Consider the following 14,571-nt stretch of genomic DNA (forward strand, 5'->3'; position numbering starts at 1 on the left):
AGGTCTTTTCCATCCTAAATGATTCTATGATTCTACGATCTGTGATACATAATTGCAATTTCACAAGTGTTTTGTGCCTGTCCCAGCTTTCTTTGCCCAGCCCCCTCAACAGTGGATTCTTTTTGGACAACTTGGGCAGCAACTAAGAAGAGAGATAAATATTTTTTGTTTTTCCTCTTCACTGAAGTCTCTGAGATCTATGACTATGCCACACTTCTGCGTTGAGTCTGAGACCTCTCAGTCAGTGGCTTTGAAAGCTGTTAATGTTGCAGGGCTGGTAGAGAGCACAGCAGAGACTTGGACTTTGTGAGTCTGACTCACTTGATCCTGCAGCAGTTTTTGTACTGTAGTAGCCTTTGAAACAATAATGTCCATGCTTTTGAGCCAATTTCCAGCTTTGTGCTTCTTTGTATTTAACTGCCTATGCAGATTACTGGGAGTTTTCTTTGTGAAAGAAGTCACTCAAGGATTATCCACCTTTCTGGAATGTTTCTGGTTTTGCTTAATTTTTTTTTTTTTTTTTGATAACTCTGTGTGAGAAAAAGGACTGTGAAAAGCTCTGGGCAGTAAGAAAACACTTGGTGCTTTTTTTGTGCTGCTTTCCCCCTTTTTCTGATAACTGCTGAGTACATAAAGCATATTCCGTCTCTATGCAGTTAAGCTGGCTATTTTCTTTTATTGAGCTGCATATTTTTGTTGAAGACATTGAAATGAGTTTCACAAAGCTATTGCAGAGTACTAGAAAACTTTCTGTGAACCAAGGTAATAAATACTGTGCTGTATTTGTCACTGAAGAACTGAGTTATTATCATTCCAGTCAAGTCATTTAAAGTGGTGTGCTGATTTTCCTCCTGTAAAACTAGATTAATATTTCCATTGTCTGAGATGGTTAGAACCTGAGTAATTAGTCTCAAGAATTCTCTCTTATGCATTTGTACAACTGCTACCATAATCAATCTTAGTTTAAATTGCTCCAAGTTATAACAATATTCAGTATAAATTAGAATGTATTTCACATAACATATTGAAAAGTGCATTTGTAAGCCTTTAGTACCAAAGCAGTACATTTTTTACTAGGATTTAGAGCTGTGCAGAGATTTACATATTCCATTCTTAACAAAAATATGTATTTTGGTAAAATAATTTTCAATAAATAGCTTTCAATTAACTTTTCATTGAAGTTTATGCAACTTGAAACAGAATATTTTATCTTTTTTTTTAATTCCACAACAAATAAAACATTATTTCAGTGTTAAAAAAAAAGCCCTCATGTTAGAGGAACCCAAAAATATCATAAAAAAGGTGTCAATTAGAAATTCTCCAAAGCAATATTATAAATTCAGCATGAGTTTTTCAAATGTTTCAACTAGTTTGCATCCCTAATTTTCAGACAGGAAGATTTTATTCAAACCTTTCACTCTCATCTGACTAAATGATTGAAACAGAAATTTAACATTCAGTCGAATGGTAGCATTGTAGAATTTAAAAGAGTAACAGACTTTCCCCCTTTAAGATAGAATTACAAGGAACACATTGTATGCCATAGATTTGCAAAATGCTAAGGAAAAAATCCGCTTCTACAACCAGGCTTTGACAGTAGTCAGGAATCAGCACACTAACACCACTACTGAAGATTCTAGTCTGAAGTAAAGCAAGACACATGATTTTATTATATTACAGAGTTTAGCAGCATTGCCGTGGCACTGTAGGCTGGTGGAAATTCTGACCATGGTCTTACCAGGATCAGAGGTGCTTCTCAGATTATTGGTCTTTACCACAGATGACTTTCTCTGGAGGTGCCTGGTAATTGGTTCCCTTTTTCTCTCTGAGTGCATGCATGTTTGTAGAGATATCTATTCTTCACCTTATGTGAAGCTGCTAAAAGATTAGGGTAGTTACCTAGTGGTAGCCCCTCATGAAATACTACTTTCAGCTAGAGTCTGCCTCAAACAACCGAAGAAGTCTGTTTTTGAGACTTCAAATTCTAGCATAAAGAGTGATTCCATTCTAGTTTCCCTAAGAATAGTAATAGCCCACCTTTCTGTTTTCAGCTGGAGTTAAGACAAACACGTAGTAAACTCTCCCTGTCTCCCCAAAATCTCAGACCCTAGGTGCAGCAGGTACAAGTATCAGGAAGAAAAATAATTTGAATGGGTAAAAAATGCAGTTCTTTTTCCAGACACTTGAACAATCTCACAAAGATTGACTTCAGCTTCTTAAAACGCATTGTTGCAGACTTGGCAAGCTGCATCTTATTTTTGTGTCTCATTCACTCTTCAAAGCATGCTTTATAGTGTTTGCTATTCTATGATGAGCTGTTACATGCAGGTCTGTGGTGCTAAATCCTATAAACATTGCTTGATGGATTACAGTTTGTAAACAATTTTCCCCCCAAAATTCCATTTGGCTTGACTAGAGATAAGACATCAGTGTGTTGGAATATATTTCCTCCTGAGATGTATTGCTATTTAATTAAATCTTTTTCATTTCTTTCACATGTGAAATATGAGCTCCCTTGTATTAAAAAGGGGAGAGAAAGCATCTTCCTGTAATTACAGGGCATAAACCCTGACAGAGAAAAGACATAGACCTTTCAGTATATCACTTTTCCTTTCCTGCTTAACTGGGGTTTTTTTGCAGGTTTTTGTTCTGTCTGGCTGAAAGCTACCAAACTTCATGGACAATTTTTTTCTACTTCCACAGTGTCCAAGTAACATCTGTCTTCCAGAAGCAGGTTTAAATGATTCAGGAGGCATGTCATGTCAAGGAAGTTCAAACAGGTAAAACATCCAAGCAAATTCAAGGCAAGCGTACAGGAGTTGAGATTACTGATGGGAAAAGATAGTCAACACATGTACAATAAAGCCTAAGTATCAGTCTTGCTGCACAAATGAAGGTCAAGTTCATAACATTTTACGGAAAATCTATTGTGTGCTGACAGTTGGGAACCAAGTGTGTGCTTTCGATGGCTTTGAGCCCAGATGTAGGCTGTTATAATATCAAAGACATCCTTGTATGCTAGTTTGAACACCCCTTTATTGAATTTCATCTTACTCAGCCTCCAAGACTTTACTCTTAAGAGGAATGGAGGGACTTTCAGAACTCAGTGGCCTTGTTTCAATCTAATTTGGGTGGAAATGTCCACGTGTGATGCTCTTGAAGTAGCTGCTGACAAAACATGCATGTGGTTAGGAAGACTGGGAGAACAGAGCATTAGTGAGGAAAGAGAGAGATGTTCCACTTAAATAAGAAATTGAACATAATATCCTTTGCATTACACTGTTTTATAACTTTTTGGATTAATAGAAAAGCTTACCTCTGAAGTAAATTTTTTTTCAATGGGAATAAAAACCTGCAGATATTTTTTTCCTGCTTTCTGAAGTCTGTTTATAATAGGAAATCTAAATTCTTGAAATACAAATTTAAATTGTAAATAACAAGTTGTGATTTTGCAGAATTTTTTGACAATTCAGTTTTCTGCAATTTCACATAAGCTTACAGTGACCTGGAGCAGGACTATGTAGGAATGTTTTCTGAATTGTTGTCTAGACCGAAATAACTCCAAACTTACTTGTGCTTCAAGAAAGGTATATCTGGCCAGGTGTATATGTGCATTATTTTAAGGTATGAATCCATTTAAGTGCCTCTTACCATGATTATTTCTCTTAGTGGCCTTTACTTTAGCTTCTTATGGATTGTTTTATCCTCCTTGGAGCTGACTGAAGGACAGATTTACCAGAGATCTAGGACCTGAGAGTTATGAGCCTCACTGTCATAAATGATCATGTTTCCAGGGTCACAAGGGATCTGATAAATACTATGGGTCTGAACTAGGAAAGTGTTAAAGGAAGTAGCAGCTTTCAGGACTAAGAGGCTGTGATCTGTGGTGAAGATCTCTGCCAGTCATCCTCACAGGGCTGGGTTGGATTACTTTACTGGTAGTTCCTGAACCATCCTACAACCCTGTGGATGCCCTTTCCCAGCATGCATGGTTGCATCTTACTGCATGCCGCCATCATGAAACGTCCTAGGCTGTTATGTACATACACTTTAACTGTAAACTGTAAACTCCTGTAAGCCCATAATGTTATTTTTCTTCATATGTGTTGTTGCAGTGCTTTGAGATCCTCCTTGAAATATGGATTCCCACTGTGCTTCCTGCTGGCTGTTCTTATGTTGTAAACAGGACAGACAAGTAAATGGGGAAAAAACTGTGTACAGAAGGAAAGTTTTGATTTAGAGAGATTCATTCACCTGTCCAAGGCACAAACCAATCTCTAATACTACTTACAGCTTGAGATCTTCTCTTACTTGTGGTGGACTAGTCCCGAATCCTACAGGAGCAGTTGACTTCAGTCCCAGCCAGCTAAAGATGGATTTATTTTCTGCCAATACATCAGCAACTTCCCAGTGCTACAAATATAGAATAAATATGTAAGTGTGTATCTATATATGCAGCTATAGTACAGACATGTTTAGTGCTTACAGGTAACATTTAAAGAACCAAAATATTCCTGGTCATAGGATAGAAAGTTTCTCATAATCTAAGCCTTGGATCATGCCTGACTTGGTATTTTGACAACCATTTCTAAGTGCTGAGAAACTTTGTAAAATCAGTGGATTTTTTTTTCTGCCAGTCTGCTGCCAAGACCTTGGATTGCTGATCCTTTCTGACCTGTTCTTTAAGATCTTTTCCTTTTGTCCTGTCATTCTCTGACATTCATAAAAGTGAAGCTCTATGTCTAAACCAGTGTTTATACATAAAAAAGGAATCATGGCCTGTCAAGAAAATGACATTCTCTTCCTTATCACATTCTATATATAAAAGGTTTTTTCCCAGCCCTATTTCACATATTAATTTTTTTTACTATATTAATATTTTGCACTTAGTGGTTTTCAACTGAAGATCATAAAGCAGTTTGGAAGCGTATAGAAATTCATATTATGTGTTATGTAACATCGGAGACAAATGGACTGGAAAAAATTTAAGCCAAAGGCAGGGGCAAATTGCCAAGGATTTTGTTCAGTAGCAGAATGGACTTGATAGAAAGGGATTTGGAAATGCACCAGCTATTTTTGACAGAAGAATTTGGGCTGCTGGTTTGAAGCATCCAGATCTGAGTGATGAACGTGTGATCTTGGCACTTCCCTTCCTGCCCTCTTCCTCAAGTCACTTGTGCACTGTCACCCCTGAAGACAAGAAACTGATGCTTTCTGACCTTTTCCATCTCCCCTGTAATTCCTGGCTTGTTGATACGAGGCAGGAAGATCAAGCGCCTGTCCTGCAGTTTGGATGAAAGTGGCAGTCAATATAAACTGATTCTAGCAGAGCCAAGTATTTATTTCACTCTCTTTTGTGAATTAAAAACAAAAGTAGTATTTTATTTCCTCCCCTTCTCTTGCCATTTAACAGCTAAGGCTTTAACTATGCATCAACAATAGTTTTGAGAGACTGTTGATGCTGTTTATAGTGATTAGTTACCAAGCAAGCACAAGAGCTATGTTGGTATTGAGCTACCATGCATTGTGTGCAAAAGATGGTTTAATGCCATACAAAGATGTACTTTCCTATAGAAAAGTGGACCCTGCAAGGGAAAATGATTATGCACCACAGGTGGCTGACTGATGAATTTTCAGATTTATTCATGGATCTTATACTCTGAAGCAGAGGTCATGACAGTCTCCCAACTGCACAGGTGAAAATAATCGTGAATCATCTTGGTCTACTATATATCCCTTGCTGGTGACAGACTGTATACACATCTAGGGCCCTTGAGATCTCATCCAGGCTTTTGTCCCACTGATTTTAATGCAGTGCAGATGATGACCTTGAAAGAAATTAAAGGACAAAATATATTTTAAAATTATGCCTCTATAAATACCTACACAAATATATAAATAAGATTTTTTAATATCAGCATGTCTTCTGTGCATTTTTCCAGCTTTCATGGGGTTCTGGTGAATAATACTGTACAAATACAAGGCTGTTGTTCTCTTACAGGTGTTAAAAGGATGTTAATGTTTTCCCTTGCTAAATTTTTTTTAGTGTCTTAATTACAGTAAATTAGAATAATTAGGATGAAATTATATGAACCTACAATTCTCTATGGCCTTTATGCTACCTTTTAGAATGATAACAAATTTTAATGTAAATCATCAATATATTCTTACCACCTTTTAGTCTTTATAGCCAACTTTCCATTTTATAATTTTGCACTAGATAGAATTCTGTGCATTCAGTATTAAGAACAATATCATAAAATATTTCAGCTGGGCAAAGAATGTTAATTAAGTTTTCGGTAAACCATATTGCAGATAAAATTTAGCAGTGGGCAATCTCCTAATAATGGCTATCTATGTTAACATAAAATGAAATAGTTTTTTGTGAAACCTATCACACTTGAATAGCTTATTACTCACAAAATAATAAAACAAAATAAAATAATAAAAAAAAATGGAGCGTGCTCAAAATATAATGACCGTGACTGTACAAAGGAGCCACACGCTACAAGAGTTGTAATAGGAACTGGTCACATTCCTCTTCAGTTTAGGATTTTTTTAATTCCTTTTTAAATTAAAAGCATATCTACTCCTTCACATTATTTGCAACAGTTCTTCTCCAGTTTCATCACTGGATCAGTATTGTAGCTGTATGCCCTCCAGCACTGTGCAACATGACTAACAATTTATCACCTGAGATTAATTTCCTCTCTTATCCTTTCCTGAAGGACAGTAATTTTGTTTATAGTACTGTTATATTTTTAAGGTTTCCTCCCTCACAGTCTTTATTAGCACACATATTTTTTCTGCACATTCATGTCACACGAGTTATGTCATTAATGTGCATTTTGCTACTGGAATGGAGTGTGGAAAGTCATGCAGCATTTCTGCTGCTATTTATAGAAGATGTTGAGAGAAATAGTTTACCTGTTGGCATGGTCTTTTATTCCTGACTTACAGGGAAATGTTTCCTAGTGAAATGTCTCCCAGTGTCATACTATAGTCATTCTTATGCCCAAGAGGGAAATGACTAATGTGAAAAATACGGAAGGGGACTCTAATAGCCCCTTATAAAGGATTAAGGGAAAAGAAAGAAACCAAGGAAAATGTTTCTTTCCCCAGGGCCGCCCTGAAGGCAATCTACTTCAAGGCCAGTCCATGAAAACACAGAAATGTGTCTATGCCAGGGGAACCTCAAAGGAGCCTCCACAGCTTTAGACACAGTGAAGATAAATAATGGCAGGAAGACAATATCCAAATTCTTGTATGCTGGCCATTAGATTATGGTCACTTAAGGAGTTGAGTCCAAATCAAAACAGCTTATGAACAAACCCCATAATTTACTTAAAGCCTTGTAAGAAGATATTGTAAAAAAGAGATAATATACTAAAATTTAGATAATGTACTCCAATATACTAAAATATACTAAAATTTAGATAAGATACTAAAATATACTAAAAATTTTCCTTTCCACATGTTCTCATGAACACAACAGCAAGAAGATACCCAAACCTAACCTATGGTAGTGTGTATAAATTTAGTTATGTGAAATGTATTAACCTCTGGAATCCATTTCCAAAGGTTTTGCTGCCAACTAAATCTCAGGTGGATTCCAAAAACAGACAATCACGTGATGATGAAAGTATCCATGATAAAATAATAAAAAAAAGGGGAATATATCAACTATTTTGAGAATAAACCTGTCAGTATTTGGCTGGATTTAGCAACAAAAAGCCATTTGAACTGCTGCTATTTTATACTGAGTATGGCTCAAACCTTTCAGACATCTGTTATTTGCACTGCTGTAGAAAAAACATAGATGAATGGATCACCAATTTATTTCCATATAGCTGCTGATGTGTTTCATTATTTTATGTGCATGTGAAAAAATACTAAATTTGAGCTAGACAATGAGTGAAACCAGTGTTTTAGTTCTGTATTATGGATGATTTTGAACTCGTTTCTTTGGATTAATGATAAACTCAGTTGACATAAAATTTTAGTGGAAAGTTCAAGAACTTCATGTGCAATTTAGCTGCAAAGTAGAAAGAGAGCAGTGGATACACAGAGTTAAAAATATTTTTTCATCTGCATGTTGCATGGATATGGAAAGTGTCTCTTTTTACTATGTGAAATACTGCTGTAAATGGACTCAAAGAAAAGAAGAAATACAATTCAGTTGGAAGGTGGAGGATGAAGGTTAACTATGGAGCTGGTTTCTGAGCTGATGCCCGGAAGAATATGGGCTCTAACACTGCATATGCAGGACCATGAGAAATGTTGCAAGCCCTGAAGAGTATGGGAATGAGGATTTGTAGATTAGGTTTATGTTTTTGAACAGCTGCTGGGCACACTTAAACTTCAGATGGTAAATGCTATCATGGCAGAACATCCAAGAAAGAAGAATGGAAAAGGTTGGTCTACTTTAAATTTAATCAGTGGCTACTTAAGCCAGGATTCTGATACATTTGCATTAATTACTCTCAGGGCTCTTGTCAGTCAGGAGCTAATAAGGGGATGTAGAGCTGTCTTGTCCTCAAATGAGAAATCTCAGTATGGCAGTTCAAATCAACTTCGGGGCCCTCTAAAGAGCATATGGATACTTTATGTAGTATAGCAGATGGTAATTATGATTGGCATCACTCTTGCCCTTTAAATGGCATCAAAACAACGACTGCTCTCCTTATTCCCTGCTCATTCGCAGAACATCTGTTCCAATAAAATATGTTGTTGCTTCAGTTACAGTAGCTACTTTTAATGTTATAGACTACCTTCTATTAGTCAAATGGTGTTACGACCCTTAAAGGTCTTATAGACATATAACCACAATCCATATAATGATTATTCACATTTTAAATAAGCTTAATCTGACTATGTACTTTCACCCTCAGCCTTCAGTTCTCACTACCTGAAGATGCATCGAAGCATAGGAAGGCTGTAAATGAGCTTGTGTTCCTTCCTTACTTATTGTCTTTCCATTTTAATGTGCGACATGTGAGTCCAAAGAAGGCACTGAATCCTAAGACTCTTACAATAAAGTAGGTTTGGGCTTAGGTTGCGATGACATTGAAAGATAAGATGAGCTAAAAAACCTGAAAGAGAATACGAGAGACATGGGTATGGGCGATGCAGTGTTCCGCCACTGCATACATACTTGGTTAACCACAAGTCTTGAGGAGATGAGCTGTACACACTTTTGCTCGCTCATGTGAGTTTAGTAGTACACCACCATGATATTAGGACTGAGTATAGACTGTCATTAACTATTGTATAAACAGCACTACTAAAGGAGGTTTCCTAGAATCGGTAGGTTTGGGACATGAATGCTGATATTAAACATTATTGTCTGTACCTTTCAGCTAATACAATGTGATATAGCTAGATATAGATATGGAGTCTATATCTTTTCCAGCAGCTAAACTTTTATCATATTTTTAATGCATCTAATCCTTGATGTGCACTCATATCAACTTTCTTCAGATAATTTTAATTCTATGGTATTTTGCTTAAGTCTTAATTTTTTATATTTTTTTTTAAGTTAGTTGGGAATATATATTATTAAAAGCCTGGCCAGGTATGAAAAGATACAGTAGACCAACACCCTCCTAGACACAGTGGTTTGCCAGTGTAGGGTTTATTTTGCCTGAAAGTGGAGATCTCAGTGAGGCAGGACCTTCCATTTTGAAAGCCACTCTACAGTCCTTCCTGCCTCAGTGTTTAGGCTGGGCACTAAAGCCTGGCCTGGATTTGGTAATGGCTGCCTGGGACTCACCAGGATGAGAGAGGTGTAATGCACGAAGGCATGCAAAGCTTGTGCAACAAAACCTCCATGTGCACAGACACATGCTTCTGCCCAGAATAACTATCTGGTGAGTGCATGTGACATGGTAAAAGGAGGCTGTTATCCATGTTGTTTCCTGACACTTTATTTTTGTCTCTCTTTACTTCTAAAGCTGCCCTATGCACCCTGCGGTGTACACAATGATCAATGTTGTGAGTAATTCCATATCACCAGAAACATAGGTGTTTCTGGCCAATTGTGTCTTACAATCTGTTTTGATCCTTAGCCAATCCTGTTTTGAGATACCCTGTGCAGTGTTAGTAAACCCTGAGTAGGTCTGTAAGTACTGATGCCTGCTTGGCTATAAGAATTGCTTGAGCTATGCTCTTTCCTGAGCTTGTCATTTTGTCCTCTGATGGATGGGAAAGAAGAGGAGAGTTTAAAAATGAATTCTATTTTGCCGCAGAGAACAATATGCAACGAAGGGACATTATCAGTTCTGATTTGTGTGCTGGCTGCCTGGAGTGTGATTGATTGCTAGCAAATCAAGGTATCATCCCTCTACTTGGGCAGATTCAGTGTCTAAGAAATATCCAGATTAAAGCACCCCCCACCCCCAGCTTCTCCATCCCCCATAGCCTCGTGCATAAGTGCTTATGATTAAGGGATAAAGTGTAAGCAGATTCAGCAATCAAACTGTGGAATAAGAAATGCAAAGATATGCCATGCCTAAAAAGGAGCAGCAGCATTTGTAAATATTTCCCAGCCTTGTTTCCACAGTGAGAGCACATTCTGTTCCCTCCCTGTTTTACTTTCTGGCCAGAAAGACGTCTGTAGAGAACAGTCAGCGGGATGAAGAATAACCAGTTTCTTTTTAATCAAATAATGGAATCTGCTTGCAGCAACAGATAAGCGGCCATTTTCCACAGCAGTATCTTTCAGCTGTTCCACCGAATATGTTGATTTCTATTCTTTCAGGAACATAAGAGGAACAAGAGCTAAAATAAGGAATGGGATGTGCCCAGCCTCTCACTGGGAAGTGAGTTTTGTGGGTTAAAGGAGAAGAGGAGTGTAACCATTAGATAAAAAAATGGCCATCTGTCTCCTCTCAAATAGCACTCCCCCCCGCCCTGATACTCAAGGTGCCAGAAATTAATTTAAATTTGAAATTAATTAAAATTCATGTGATCAGATATGGTATGGACTAACCACATAGTGCATAGGCAGCTGTGTGTTCTTGAAATATTCATGGTTTATTAAAAAAAAAAAGGTTAGATTTTTCTCCTAAAATAATTAGACTTATGTGATCAGCCAGCATACATGCTCACAAAAGAATGTGTATATATATATATATATATATATATATTTGCTTCTGACTGATAATGTTTGAAATTCATTGGTCAGTTCTAAATAAATTAGAAAGAAGGGCTGAGGAAGCAGAATTATTCATTTCCCAAAACATACTGTGACAATGAAGGGTTGGAATAGACAAGGGGCTTAGTTAACACGAAGGCAAGATGATAAAGTAGTTTCTAGCTTTTTTTTTTAACATGTACAAAAAAGTATGCAAAAAAAGAAAGCATTTTGACTATGAATTTGGCTTTTGGTGTTTGCATGTTATTGGATAACAAAGTGCTGTTTTCAAAATTAAATTAGAATATTATTCTCAAATGTATTTCAATATTTAAACAGGTTTTACAGTCTATAGACTCTTGCCACTGGGGAGACTTTAGTCCACTGTTGCTTTTGAATTTACTCAGTGGGGCAGATGTGCTTTATGATATGTCATTAATGTTTGTTTCTAAGTTTCCAGGCCTGGGAGCCAGCTGGAAACTATTGTCTTCTTCCCCCCTTGTACACTTGAGTTTCCTTTTTCAAGACAGCCTGGCAGGCAGGGAATGATGGTCCTTGGCCAGGTCACATTCTGGTACAGAAAAAGGATGTACCTTGGTTTTGGCTCAGAGTCCTGAGCCGCACCACTTCAAGCAGCGTATTCCTGTCCTTTTGTGTAAGTGTGACCACTGAAATACAAACTGCCAAAAGCTGGAACTGGTCGTGCAAAAATGGTGCATATGCTCCTAAAATCTTTAGACAAATTTTTAAGCCCTAAGTCTGAGGTAAATCTGAGCCAGAGCTCTCTGCTTGAGTGCAGGTATTTGGCTGCTTTCTGACCCTGGACTCTATTAAAGGCAATGGATCATACATAAGCTATTAATTTTCTACCTCATGAAACATCTTCTCCAAAGCCATTCTGAAATTTCAAAGCATCTGTTAACTCTTTGCAGTCTTAAATCTTTGTATGTATTAGGTAGAGAAACTTAATATTTATAGTCATTTTTTAGCTCTATCTTTTTACTAAGTTTCATCCTTCACAAATCACTCTCCATTTTGAATATTTTAATTTATAAAAATACTATTATTATTATTTGAATGGTTACAGCAGAACTATTCAGGTGTTTGTTTTTTTTTAATGAGCTAATTAATTTCAGGTAAAGATTTTTTTCCCCATTAAACTAGTGTACGTATTTTTGATCAGCTGTGGGTAATTGAGATATTTAATAAATTCACATTTAATAAATCATCTCTCTGCAATTTTACACCAGCTTCAGGTCCCAGAAATGTAGGAACTGTGAAATCAGACAGTGGTCTCTAGGTAGACTAAACCTTGTGTCACCCTGGCTAAGAAGGACCCAGGTGAAAGCATGAGAGGTCAGAACTTATCTTTTTGTGTAAGGGCACTTGCTTTGCAGCAGTGTTCAGGAGGCATTCCTGGGATGTGAGAGCCTGGTGTGTCAGACCATAATGTTACAAAACCAGGCAGTGCCTGCTCCACAGAGTCTGAAACCTGAGCTAAAGCCTTTTGAGGCAAAGAGCAGAATGGCATAATGTAAAGGGCTGCCCCCTTCTCCTGGTGCTTGGGTGAATCAAGGACTTGAACACTGGGAGAAAAAGAAGAGTCACTTCCATGGAAAAAAAAAAGCTTCCTACTGTCACACTGTGGATAAAAATGCTCAGAAATGGAGGAGGCAAATCTTTATATTTAGCAGAAACATGAGTATTCTGGGAGCTTGAACGAGTCAGTGAAAGCAGGATTGTAGCACACTGTCCTGGTTGCAGCTGGGATAAAGTTGATTTTCTTCTCAGTAGTTGGTACAATGGTGCGTTTTGGATTTGGTATGGAAATAACATTGGTAGTAAGAAGTAAAACACCAGTGTGTTCAGTAACACTCTAAATCAAGGACTTACCTAGTTTCCTACACTCTGACAGTGAACAGGTGCAGAAGAAGCTGGGAGGGAGCAGAGCCAGCACAGCTGACCCCAACTGACCAAAGAAATATTCCATACTATATGATGTCATGCTCAGCCTATAAAGCCAGGGGAAGAAGAAGGAAGGGGGTGTTTTTGGAGCGATGACATTTTGTCTTCTCAAGTAAGCGTTATGTGTGATGGAGCCCAGCTTCCCTGGGGATGGCTGAACACCTGCCTGCCCATGGGGAGTGGTGAATGAATTCCTTGTTTTGCTTTGCCTGTGCATGTGGCTTTCGCTTTACCAATTAGAGTGTCTTTAACTCAACCCACAAGTTTTCTCACTTTTACCCTTCCAATTCTGCCCCCCATCCCACTGTGGGAGAAGCAAGCAAGTGGCTGTGACGTACTTCGCTGCTAACTGGGGTTAAACCATGACACACAGAAAAGGGTTATTTGGAAGCAAAAAGGGAGGAGGAAGGCAGTACCTCCTTCATTATACAGTTTGTTTTCCCACCTCCCTTGCAGTCTGCAGCAGTATGGGGAGACGCATAGGCCAAGAAATCCCCACTTTGAGCCCCAAAGCATTCCAACTATTTCTTACTGCAAGGATGGAAGCTGCCAGGGAGGATATTCTCTTGCTTACCTTGAAACAAAAAAATAGTACTCTAACAAAAAAAACCCAACAAACAAAACACCAAAACAAAATCCACAAAAAGAATTCTCTCAACCAAAAAGCTAAAACTTAGACTTGCAATAACATTAACCCAAATCTGACAGATTAAACACAGCAGTTGCAGTGAATGTGAGAGGTGGGATGAAGTAGTTTGGCTGAAGTGGAGTACTCAGTTTGGAAGACAGATGTTTAAACATGATGATGATTAAATCCTCACTTGTCCCTGGTACATCTCCAGGTGTAGACAAGGTGTAAGCTGTGACTGCAGGCAGTGCAGGATTGCTAGAGGTATGTCACAGAGAAATACCCACATAAGCAACAAGAAAGCAGAAGGCATGAAGCTTGGAAAGGGCTTGTCAACCCTATCCCTCACTGTGTTCTCTGTTTCATGAACACCAAGTTTTGTTTTTATAAGGAAATCTTACTTTCTGTCACATAATATTTTTTGTTTGTATACAGCAGATGCCAGGCACAATGAGAGTGCTGGTCCCTGTCAGACTGTGCAGTAGGACCTCCCCATAGGACTGTGTCTCTCACAGGCAGCTCTCCCTCTGTCTCCCCACCTCATGCGCTTTCTCAGGTCTGAGTTAAAAAAAGAGGGCTCTGGTTCCCTAGACTACTGGAATTTTCACCAGGAGAAGAGAAAGAAGAAAGTAGACCCTGAAATATGGGCAGCTCAGCCTTCTGCTGAACATGAACTGGAAAGCCCCTGACAAACACTTGTCAGTGTTCATTTCCAGGTTCTTAATTTGACAATTCTGTCTTTAAGCAAGCTCTGTTTCAATGTTTCTCATTAGAAAATACATCTTTCTTGTGAACAACAGCTACCTTTCTTCATTTTCCATGTTGACAAACTCTGAAGTGAACT

The 14,571-nt window shown here is 37.9% G+C and overlaps 1 long non-coding RNA gene across 1 annotated transcript in view; it reads left to right on the plus strand.

The window, feature by feature from the left end:
- LOC308056989 overlaps positions 1-13,710 on the plus strand; it is a 56,364-nt gene extending 42,654 nt beyond the window's left edge. The window contains exon 2 of the long non-coding RNA XR_013925061.1: positions 1-13,710. This exon is cut by the window's left edge and continues 41,229 nt beyond it. This is a non-coding gene — a long non-coding RNA (uncharacterized lncRNA).
- Positions 13,711-14,571: the final 861 nt, after the last annotated feature.

This window comes from Falco punctatus (genome assembly GCF_963210335.1).
Source record: "Falco punctatus genome assembly, chromosome: Z".
Lineage (NCBI taxonomy): Eukaryota > Metazoa > Chordata > Aves > Falconiformes > Falconidae > Falco > Falco punctatus.